Source organism: Spea bombifrons, chromosome 6 (genome assembly GCF_027358695.1).
Source record: "Spea bombifrons isolate aSpeBom1 chromosome 6, aSpeBom1.2.pri, whole genome shotgun sequence".
Classification (NCBI taxonomy): domain Eukaryota; kingdom Metazoa; phylum Chordata; class Amphibia; order Anura; family Pelobatidae; genus Spea; species Spea bombifrons.
In genome coordinates, this window is record NC_071092.1 from 20971728 (window position 1) to 20984189 (window position 12462).

A 12462-nucleotide genomic window follows, 5' to 3' on the forward strand; every position below is an offset into this window, starting at 1 on the left:
AGGATTTTACGATCTCGCCAATCCCAAAATGGCCGCGAACCGGAAGTGACGTAACAGCACTTTGAATTTTTGGCGGGAATTCGTTAATTGATGCCTGGACTTCCTCTGCCTATTTAAGAGCCTCAGAAACCTTCCAGCTTTGCCTTCTGATGGTTGTACCTATCTTGCATAGTGTCTTCTCAGTACACGTTCCTGTTGATTTCCCGTTACCGACCCGGCTTGTTCCTGTTTCCGATTTCCTGGCGTTTGACTCTGGCTTTCCTCATGACGATCCTGACTTCTGGCTTCCTGACCTCGGCTTACCCTGCAACGATCCTGACTTCTGGCTTCCTGACCTTGGCTTGCTCATTGGCTATTCTGTACTGGACTTTGGTGTTCTGTCTATTGGACTTGCACACGCTGCTCTACCTGATTACAGGTTCTACTTTACGCTGTGCGTGACAGAATCAGAAGGCCAATATGAGACCTGCATCGGTAGGACAGCAGAGCTCCACGGAGGATCGTTTGGATGGGATGGATCACCGTCTGGATCAGTTTGCCCAAGCTCTCCAGACGTTGTTGCAACGCACCGACCCAGCGCTACAAGGTCCTCCGGCAATTGCGGTTCATCCACCACCGCCTGCACCTATTCATTCTGTGCCCGCTCATCTACCTCCCCCCCAACGTTATGATGGGGAGCCAGCAGCATGCAGAGGGTTCCTGAACCAGTGCGAGATACATTTTGAACTTTCGCCTTATGCCTTCCCTACTGAACGGGCTAAGGTGGGCTATGTAATTTCGTTACTCACGGGCAAAGCACTGGCTTGGGCCTCTCCACTATGGGAAAGAAATGCTCCTCCAGTTCAGTCCTACTCGGAATTCGTCTCAAGTCTGCGTTCGGTGTTTGACGTTCCTGGAAGGAGGAGTACGGCATCCGCATCCCTGTTCTCTATCCGCCAAGGTTCCCGTTCTCTTCAGGAGTATTCCATCGAATGCCGCACCCTGATGGCGGAGGTCAACTGGACCAATGAGGCTCTAGTCGCCACATTCCTGAATGGACTATCTGAATCCCTCAAGGATGAGATCGCGGCTAGAGACCTTCCTACAGACCTGGATGCGGTAATACAGTACGTCTCCCAGCTGGACTTGCGTCTTCGTGAAAGACAAGTTCAACGTGAGAGCCTGAGACGACAGGAGAGGGGAGTGAGGGACACTGTACGTCATTTTTCCCAAGTTCTGTCCTCACCCACTTTGTCAGATTCTGCGGAGGAACCTATGCAGCTGGGGGCAGCTAGACTCTCTGAGCATGAGAAGAGCAGGAGGAGAAGAGAAGCATTATGCCTGTATTGTGGTCTGTCGGGGCATTTTCTCAAGAACTGTTCTAAGAGGCCGAGAAACGCCCGCACCTAGGTAGGCTGAGGGGACCTACTATAGGTGTGATTAGACCATCCCCTGAAACCAAGATCACCCGCATGATAGTTCCGGTTCGACTAGTCTGGTCTAGGGGTTCCGTGAACACCATGGCCTTTCTGGATTCCGGCGCCACCGGCAACTTTATTGACTCTGAGTTTTGTAGCCGGTTTCTGGTCCCCACCCTCCCCCTACCCAATCCGTTATCCGTGGAGGCTATCGATGGGAGGCCTCTTCTTCAAGAGCACATAACTCTTCACACGACTCCACTTACCCTCTCTGTGGGAGTGGTTCACAGCGAACCGTTGCAGTTGTTGCTAATCCGTTCCCCGTCTGTTCCGATTATATTGGGGTATCCTTGGCTGCGTAGTCACAACCCCTCTATTGACTGGTGTACCAACCAAATTACGGCTTGGAGCAGTTCCTGCAAGGATCATTGCCTCTCACCCCTGAGGACTACGTCGGTGGCACTGAACTCCATCGGGACTTCACTTCTGCCTGAGCCGTATTGGTGTTTCGCGGACGTTTTCGACAAGAAGGAGGCGGAGAAACTACCTCCGCACTGACCATACGACTGTCCCATCGATCTGCTTCCTGGTACCATGCCACCCAGAGGTCGGGTTTATCCGCTCTCTGTTCCTGAAACTAAAGCCATGGAGACGTATATTGAGGAGAATCTTCGTCGGGGATTTATTCGCCGATCTACGTCGCCCGCAGGAGCAGGATTTTTTTTTGTAAAGAAGAAGAATGGAGAGCCTTGCCCATGCATCGACTACAGGGGCCTTAACAGAATTACGAGACGTAACACGTACCCCATTCCATTGATCTCCGAACTGTTTGACCGTTTGCGCGGAGCTACCATCTATACCAAGCTGGATCTTCGGGGGGCTTACAACCTTGTTAGAATTCATGGCGACGATGAGTGGAAGACGGCTTTTAATACACGGTCGGGACATTACGAGTATACAGTGATGCCTTTCGGGTTATGCAATGCGCCAGCTGTTTTCCAGGAGTTCATTAACGACTGTCTCAGAGACTTCCTGCAACATTTTGTCGTGGTGTATTTAGATGACATTTTGATTTATTCTTCGGATCTCTCGACTCATCGCACGCAGGTAGCTAAAGTACTACACCGACTACGGCAACATGGGCTCTACGCCAAGCTGGAGAAATGCGATTTCGAGGTCCGCAAGGTCATGTTTTTGGGGTATGTCATTTCCCCGGAGAGATTTGAGATGGACCCTTCCAAAGTACAGGCTATCAAGGACTGGCCGCAGCCTGTGGATCTGAAACCGTTACAACGCTTTCTGGGGTTTGCCAACTATTACAGACGTTTTATCAGAGACTATTCTAAGATTGCTGCTCCTCTGACGGCCCTGACCAAGAAAGGGGCCAATACCATCGAATGGCCGCCCGCTGCCGTCTCCGCTTTTGACCAGTTGAGGGAGAGGTTTACTACTGCTCCGGTACTGCGACATCCGGATCCCCTTTTACCGTTTGTCCTGGAGGTGGATGCATCAGAGACGGGCATGAGGGCTGTCCTATCCTAGAGGGCCTCGTATAGTGGGCCACTACACCCGTGTGGTTTTTTCTCCAGGAGATTTTCTTCTGCGGAGAGGAATTATGACATCGGCAACAAGGAACTGTTGGCGGTTATACTTGCCCTGGAGGAGTGGCGACATCTGCTGGAGGGGGTACAAGTTCCTACCTTGATCTTAACGGATCATAAGAACCTACAGTACATCGAGACCACAATATGTCTCAATCCTCGGCAAGCAAGATGGTCCTTGTTCCTGTCACGATTTCCCTTTGTTTTGACCTACTGTCCAGGAGTGTCACGAACCCGAGGCAATCGTTCCTGCGACCAAGGTCATGGCTGCTATCCGACTTACCTGTCGTACTCCCCTGTTGGATCGTATTGCCAGTATGCAAACTCAAGCTCCGGTGTCTCTACCTGTTGGCAAGTTGTTTGTTCCTGTTCGTTTCCGGTCTCGAGTCCTCCGTCTTTCTCATGGTTCCAGGACGGCGGGACTTCCGGGAATTACTCGCACTAAGGAGCTTGTCTCCAGAACTTTTTGGTGGCCGAATTGGGGCAAGGACGTTGTCCTATTCGTCCAGTCCTGTACCAAGTGTGCAGCTAACAAGTCTTCCAAGAGACTGCCTGCTGGCCTGTTGCATCCTCTGTCTCTTCCTTCGACTCCGTGGACGCACATAGCCATGGACTTTATTGTGGACTTACCGAACTCCAGAGGTCATACTGTTATCCTTATGGTTGTTGATCGCTTTTCCAAGATGGCTCATATGATCCCGTTGAAAAAATTGCCCTCTGCTGCCATGTTGGCCGAAGTTTTTATACGCGAGATCGTCCGTCTCCATGGATTACCCACCGAGATTGTCTCTGACCGAGGTTCACAATTCGTAGCACGCTTCTGGCGTGAATTCACTAAGGCCTTGGGTATTACTCGTCCGCGTATCATCCACAGTCCAACGGAGCAGCGGAGAGGGCTAATCAACAGTATTTACGCCTGTTTGTCAATAACCACCAGGACAATTGGGTTAATCTGCTACCTTTCGCTGAGTTTGCCCGTAACAACTCCGTACAGGAGTCCACAGGAGTGTCGTCATTCTTCTGTTTGTATGGTCTGCATCCACAGTCCTTTCCCGGAACGTTCCCTGCCTCTGCGGTTCCAGAATTACAGGAGAGATTGGCTACCATACGGTCCACGTGGTCTTCAGTACTAGAAGCATTGCAACAGGCGGGCAGGCGTCAGGAGCATCAGGCAAACAAAAGACGCTCCAGTGCTCCTGCGTATTTGCCTGGAGAGAGGGTCTGGTTGTATACCCGGTATCTCAAACTCAGGGTTCCTTCAATGAAATTGGCTCCACGTTTTATTGGCAAAACCTCAGCCGCCGCAGACAAGGGGGAGACCTCCCGCCTTACCGCAGCAGCCGCAACCGCCGCGGAGGAGAGGGAGACCTCCTGCCTCTGCGAGACAGCCTCCCCCGCCGCGAGGAAGGGGAAGACCTCGCAACTCCACGTGTCAGCCGTCCACTGCTGGAGCCAGGTCCGGTCCTGCTGCGTGCACGCGGTCCTCTGCACGCCACCTAGCGGCGCCAGCCTGTACTACCCCTCTTTTTAGGATTTTACGATCTCACCAATCCCAAGATGGCCACGAACCGGAAGTGACGTAACAGCACTTTGAATTTTTGGCGAGAATTCGTTAATTGATGCCTGGACTTCCTCTCCCTATTTAAGAGCCTCAGAAACCTTCCAGCTTTGCCTTCTGATGTTTGTACCTATCTTGCATAGTGTCTTCTCAGTACGCGTTCCTGTTGATTTCCCGTTACCGACCCGGCTTGTTCCTGTTTCCGATTTCCTGGCGTTTGACTCTGGCTTTCCTCACGACGATCCTGACTTCTGGCTTCCTGACCTCGGCTTACCCTGCAACGATCCTGACTTCTGGCTTCCTGACCTTGGCTTGCTCATTGGCTATTCTGTACTGGACTTTGGTGTTCTGTCTATTGGACTTGCACACGCTGCTCTACCTGATTACAGGTTCTACTTTACGCTGTGCGTGACACTAATGTGCTTATATAGTATTCTTATATGCTTGAATTGTTTAATTAATTACCCAAAGTATAGTTAAAGACTATTATAAATCAAGCACATATATCTATGAATTCAGTATAGGTATAAGTGTATCAGAGTGCAGTTCTTATTATCATATTTAAAAAAAAACAAAAAAAAAACATTGTGCTTTTTAAAGCTACAGTTTTAAATTATCTATTAAACCAATATATATCCTCTCATTATATAGGATATATTAATCAAGTGCCAAAAATAGTGCTTATCTGTTATAGTTACCTACTATTCTTATTTGCTTGACTAGATACTTGTATAAAATTAAATTTCCTGAATTATAATTAACAACTATTGTAAGTCAAGCACATATGTCTATAAATTCAATGTGAGTGTAAGTGTATCAAGGTGCAATTCATAATATCATATTTCCATGACAATAATTAAAGTGTCAAAATACAGAAAAAAAAAAAATAATTATATATATATATATTAGTCCAGATTCCATAGTGTGATCTTTTCTTGTAATGTCTCTGGATCCTTCAAGAGATACGAATTTTCCTTGTAAAAAAACTAATATTGCTGTAGGAAATGTCCATTTATATCTTATTCCATTTTTCTTAAGTATTTGTGTCAGATGAAAAAAATTTCTTCTTGATTGTCGCGTAGCAAAAGAAAGATCCGGAAAGATTTTAATGCCATTATATTGTTGAGGGATTGAATTCGAATTTTTTCTAAAGCTTTGTACAATAAGATTTTTTAGTTGTAGGCTTGCAAATCTTAAAATAACGTCCCGTGGAGATGAAAAGTCCACCTCTTTAGGTTTACGTAATCTATGAAAGTTTTCTATATAATTAGAGCCAAGTTTCTCTACAGATATAATTGAAATAAAAAAGTGCTCCAAAAAGGTATGCATCTGGTCATTTTCGACCCATTCCAAAATTCCTCTACGGCGAATATTTTTACGTCTTGTACGATCTTCAATTTCATTCACCTTATTCTCTAGAAAATTAATTCGCTTATCAATTATTCCATTTATGATTCTAAGATTCGTATTTTCATCTTGAATTTTATTAAGCTGGTTTGCTTGAATTTCCACTTTTTCAGCTAAATATTCAATTTCTTTCTTTAAGTCCGCAGAATTTTTGTTTCAATTTATTGTATAATGAATCAAACATTAGTCCCAATGACTGATTAGTGATCTCCTGAGGTAATATTACTTCTTCGGGTAAATTCAGATCTGATGTAGGCCTTGGCTCGAAGGGAAATTATCTTCTTTCTCTAGTGTCTCCAGCGAGGGATTTCCTTGTACTAGGCGTTTCTAATTCAGACCGTTTTGGCGAATAAAAAGCGTTGATTGATTTTGTTTTATCTGCAGCTTTTTCTTTGTCTTTCTTAGGAGCCATGTTTCCCTCTCTTTTTTTTTCTTCTTTTTCTCTTCTCTTCCCTATTTTGTTTTTTTTTTCTTTTTATCTTCTCTTCCTTCCTCCTTCCTTCGATTTACCTCAACGATTAGACTTTATTGAAGATCAATTAAGATTCAATTAAGTTATACTACATTTGGTACTTTTCTTTTTAAACAGCTGTTAGATGATATTAAAATTGACTCAATTAACTCAGTTGGTATAAGTTGCAATCAGTCATGAAAAGTCCAAATGGATGTTTGTCTCTATATTTCTTTTGTCTTCAGACTGATTTATTTTTTTAAATGTATATAATGGTACAATCACCAGCCAACCAGCAAGATCTCAGCAAGGTCTCAGCAGTTAATCTTTGTTGAAAGCCACTTAAGATTCAATTAAGTTATGCTGCATTATATTGCATTTAAAATTTTTCTTTTTAAACAGCTGTTAGATGATATTAAAATTAAATCATTTAACTCAATTGATATAAGCTGCAATCAGTAGTATGAGATCCAAATTGATATTTATCTCTGTATTTCTTTTATTTCTTTTGTCTTCAGTCTTCTCATTAATTTTTATATATATATATAGGAGTGCAACCACCAGCCAACCAGCAAGGTCTGGAGAACCCTGTTACTGGGTACACTCCTCCAAACACAACAGGGCTCTCACCCGCCGGCTGATCATTTTAACGACCTGCACTCCTGTGCAGGACCGTGCTGCTACGCACGGAGAGGAGCCAAAACCACCCCAAACCCCGATCCACATCGCCGCCCGCCAGATACACCCGCCAAAAAACACTCCCCCCGTCACCCCACGCATTTCCCACCCGTCAGAATCCTACCCTGAACACCTTCAGGGATCCGACGGGAGACAGCAGTCAGCGCACGGGGGGCGGCGGGCGGCTGGTGGACGGAGGACAAGAGGCGGCAGGCAGCAGGCGATGAGCAGCCGGCGGAGACACTGAGCTCGTCCGGCCGTGTAAATCGTCCGACAGCGGGGTCTCTCGAGGTAGGGAGCAGGCTACCAGTACCGGAACATGTTACGGGGGCGCGCAAGTCCGCGTACACGCGTCACGTCATCACGCCTTCCGCCCACATATTCTCCAGTTGGGCACCACTTTAATCAAACAGGTCACTCCATAAATGACCTTAAAATCAAAACACTGAGAGGTAATTTCAAAAACACCCAAGAAAGAAAGAGATTTGAAGCCAAAATTATACATTTTTGATGATTCCAAAAACAGAGGACTTAATGTGGATTTGAGCTTCTTAGCACACTATAAAATCTTCTTATAACCTGTGCCTTTTTTTTCTACATGCTTACCCCTGCTGCTCCCCCCCCAACCTTATCTGTGCAGTATATGCCACTATTTTCTATTTATGACCCTCTTAAGTTTTTTTGTCCGCAAATTCTCTACCTTGTTGTTTTAACCCTGTATCAGAACATGTACTGGTTAGTTTTATATCGTGTTTTTCACTTGTGTGGTCAGAAATGCTTTTGACTTGATAAAGGGAGGACTCCCGAAAGCTTGTCTATTATTTTAAATACTGTTAGTCCAATAAAAAAAGGTATTACAAGATTCTGCAACATTCAGGTTTTTTTTTGTTTGAATCTCTGAAGATTCAAATCTCTGAAATACTCTCTGAATCTATGAGTCATAGTTACTCTGTGAATTAATGAGCTGTAACCTGATCCCAGAGTCTGTGTCTGAGTGCTGTGCAGATGACTCACTCTAGGATCAGGTTACAACTGCATAATTCACAGACTGAACTGAACAAACGAATAGTTCAGTCTACTGAACCGATTCATCCAGATCACTGAAAAGAATCGGATCAAAAGAACGATTCGTTCATGATCCGGACATCACTAATTTCCCAGTCCCTCCCTGCAGTCACACTGACGATTAGCCCCACCCCTTTGGTTAGAGTCTATGAATCCTCCTGCCTGCCTACTCTGGTGATGTCAGTGAAGGCAGAGAGTCATTTGGAGATTCAAATCCTTTACAGATTAGAATCCTTTAGAGATTCGAATCATTCAGAGAATCTCACTGACACCATACTTTTATAAATAAATACAGGATTAATCTTCACTGCCCCCAGGATTTAGATTCCCCTAAGTTTGCACCCCTTTACCTCTAACTACACCTTAAGTTAACTTTATTAAATTAATTAAATTAACCCTCAGTCCTCAGCATTAAATTAACCCTAAAGACCCCATCAACCATAACTTCCCCTAAAATAACCCTAAAGACAACTAAGTCTCAGAAGACACGCAATTACAGGACTCCTGCGTCTGTGCCATGATGCTGTTCACTTCAGGACAACAGATACATTCCTCCTCTGTGGGCATTAGTAAGAAGCTGCAACATGAACGCTTGTCAGTTGTGGTCTAGTGCCGAGAAGTTGCTTGATAGACATCTTCGCATGTACAGGCAATGGTAGTCTAACAAGCAAATCTAGATCTAAAAATGTTAGCCACTGTTGTGTCCCCCCTCAGCACAATGTGCTGCAACCACCCAAGTGATGCAGCAATATAAAAAGGTTATGGAATAATTTTTACATACTCACATGGCAAACAATGCATGTTTTTATATTACTTCACGATGTATTGTTCTCTCCTAGGGGACTGGGCGTCAAAAATATTCCTTTAATTGATAAGTGCAAAATATTTAACTTTTCTTTTAGTCTATGTTTCAAAGTAAAGCTGCTTAGGAAATCAATGTTTGCTGTTCATGGAGTAAAAGAAACACATAGTCTGGCCTGGATGCTAACATTACGTTATATAAAAAAATGTAATGTAATAAGACCAACAGATCCCATAGTGCTTTTACAATAGGTGATAATAACTACAGTGGGGCAAAAAAGTATTTAGTCAGCCACCAATTGTGCAAGTTCTCCCACTTAAAAAGATGAGAGAGCCTGTAATTTTCACCATAGGTACACTTCAACTATGAGAGACAGAATGAGACAACAAAGTCCATAAATCACATTGTCTGATTTAAAGAATTTATTTGCAAATTATGGTGGAAAATAAGTATTTGATCAATAACAAAAGTTCATATCAATACTTTGTTGTATACCTTTGTTGGCAATGACAGAGGTCAAATGTTTTCTGTAAGTCTTCACAAGGTTTTCACACACTGTTGCTGGTATTTTGGACCATTCCTCCATGCAGATCTCCTCTAGAGCAGTGATGTTTTGGGGCTGTCGCTGGGCAACACAGACTTTCAACTCCCTCCAAAGGTTTTCCATGGGGTTGAGATCTGGAGACTGGCTAGGCCACTCCAGGACCTTGAAATGCTTCTTATGAAGCCACTCCTTCGTTGCCCGGTTGTGGTGTGTTTGGGATCATTGTCATTCTGAAAGACTCAGCCACGTTTCATCTTCAATGCCCTTGCTGATGGAAGGAGGTTTTCACTCAAAACCTCACGATACATGGCCCCATTCATTCTTTCCTTTACACGGATCAGTCGTCCTGGTCCCTTTGCAGAAGAACAGCCCCAAAGCATGATGTTTCCACCCCCATGCTTCAACGTAGGTATGATGTTCTTTGGATGCAACTCAGCATTCTTTCTCCTCCAAACACGACGAGTTGAGTTTCTACCAAAAAGTTCTACCTTGGTTTCATCTGACCATATGCATATGACATTCGCCCAATCCTCTTCTGGATCATCCAAATGCTCTCTAGCAAACTTCAGACGTGCCCGGACAAGTACTGGCTTAAGCAGGGGGACACGTCTGGCACTGCATGATTTGAGTCCCTGGCGGCGTAGTGTGTTACTGATGGTAGCCTTTGTTACTTTGGTCCCAGCTCTCTGCAGGTCATTCACATGGTCCCCCTGTGTGGTTCTGGGATGTTTGCTCACCGTTCTTGTGATTATTTTGACACCATGGGGTGAGATCTTGCGTGGAGCCCCAGATCGAGGGAGATTATCAGTGGTCCTGTATGTCTTCCGTTTTCGAATAATTGCTCCCACAGTTGATTTCTTCACACCAAGCTGCTTGCCTATTACAGATTCAGTCTTCCCAGCCTAGTGCAGGTCTACAATTTTGTTTCTGGTGTCCTTCGACAGCTCTTCGGTCTTGGCCATAGTGGGGTTTGGCGTGTGACTGTTTGAGGTTGTGGACAGGTGTCTTTTATACTGATAACAAGTTCAAACAGGTGCCATTAATACAGGTAACGAGTGGAGGACAGAGGAGACTCTTAAAGAAGATGTTACAGGTCTGTGACAGCCAGATATCTTGCTTTTTTGTAGGTGACCAAATACTTATTTTACCGAGGAATTTACCAATGAATTCATTAGAAATCCTACAATGTGATTTCCTGTATTCTTTCCCCCCATTCTGTCTCTTATAGTTGAAGTGTACCTATAGTGAAAATTACAGGCCTCTTTCATCTTTTTAAGTGGGAGAACTTGCACAATTGGTGGCTGACTAAATACTTTTTTTGCCCCATTGTATATTTAACAGAGAATTTAAAGTGACAACCAGGGCCGGCCCAAGACATATTGCCGCCCCCCCCATTATCGCTGAGCGGGTACTGACAACTTGGTAGGCGAAAACCACTCGGCGCCCTCTCTCTCCTCAGCTTTAAAAAAGGGCTTGCCATCATTCAAAAGTGCCGCCTGGAGCAGTTGCCCCGCTTGGCTCCATTGTCCGGCCGGCCCTGGTGACAACATTAACACGTTAAAACATTTAGGTACAGAAGGAGAAGGCGGCACGCCTCTTATGCACTTACAATCTATTAGGCTAACCACAATCCTTTTATCCTCCTTGATAAGCCATTAGTTACACATGAATGCTGATTTGTTTCATAGTATCCTGTTTCCACAGCAACAGGGGCTTGCATAACAACTGAGCAGTACAAAATGATGTTTACAGAAAATGAAGTACTGAAAAATGACCTTCTCTGCTGTTTCATTCCTTTTTTATGCATTAAACAGAAAAGGGCACAAAACTAAAAGGAAGAAGGACATGTTACATTAGTAGACACACATTTATCTTGATTGTGTATGGGGACCAGCAGGCCGTGTACTGGTCCTGGACCGCTCATTTTTTCCACCCAAGGCGGCAGCGACACAACCAGGGGTGAGCTGGGCCGGGGGCAATTGCCGTCCTGAATCTTAACTAAATGGCCGCACGACCGCCGCAGCTATGGTGGGTCCTGTCCTGGGGTGTGTATTTCGTCATCTGTTTCCTGGCACTTTACTTACTGTAGGGATAAATTTAACTATTTAATTTTTACTTATCCAGAGATAAAACTCCCTCCTGAATTTGTAGTCAAAAGAGGACACAACTTTCTAGGCCCAGAAATCAATGAGAGGAAAAGTAAAGGTTTTGTGTTATTCTATTTTAATCTGCATATTTTATTAAAGTGGCACTAAATTGTGGCTTCAGGCGTCCCGTGTAGGATGACTTTTTTTAGTGTACTGATGAGCTCCCAATGCCATCACATTATATCAATATGCGTTACAAAATCAGGAAAAGATGGGCATGGACGGTGGGCTTGCCCCCCAGGCCTTAGGCTGCCAGCCCTCCACTAGGCACAAAGAAAAATCGCCACCTGCCGCTGCCTGCTATACAATCAATTACTTTGGGCTTGACGCGGCTCCCCAACTACTGTAAAACTTACGTGCGCATTGCCTTGCGCAGCGGACGGATCACGGTGCTCCATGGGAAGGCTGTGTTTTCCACACTGTGTTTTTTTTCTGTGTGGCGGCATCCGTGAGGAAGAAAGACAGGCCACCAGAGAAGGAGCAGCTTTACTTTACTCGTTTTATATTTAAACACAGCCAGGTATGGAGTGCTGTGGAGTATTATAAATAATAAATATATTAATAATAATAGAAAATAAATATATTAATAATAACAATAATAGAAGCAAAATGCACAATAAATGTAATGCACTTGAATCAAACTCAAAACACCCCGCCCCTGGTTTGTGGAAAAATTGTCTTCCACAAAACCGGCCCCTGGTGCCAGAAAGGCTGGGGACCGCTGTATTGGAACATATAGTGAAAACGTATAATTCCGTGTTTTACAGTTTTACCTCGTATATATTCTTCATAGCTAGTACAAGTTATAAATA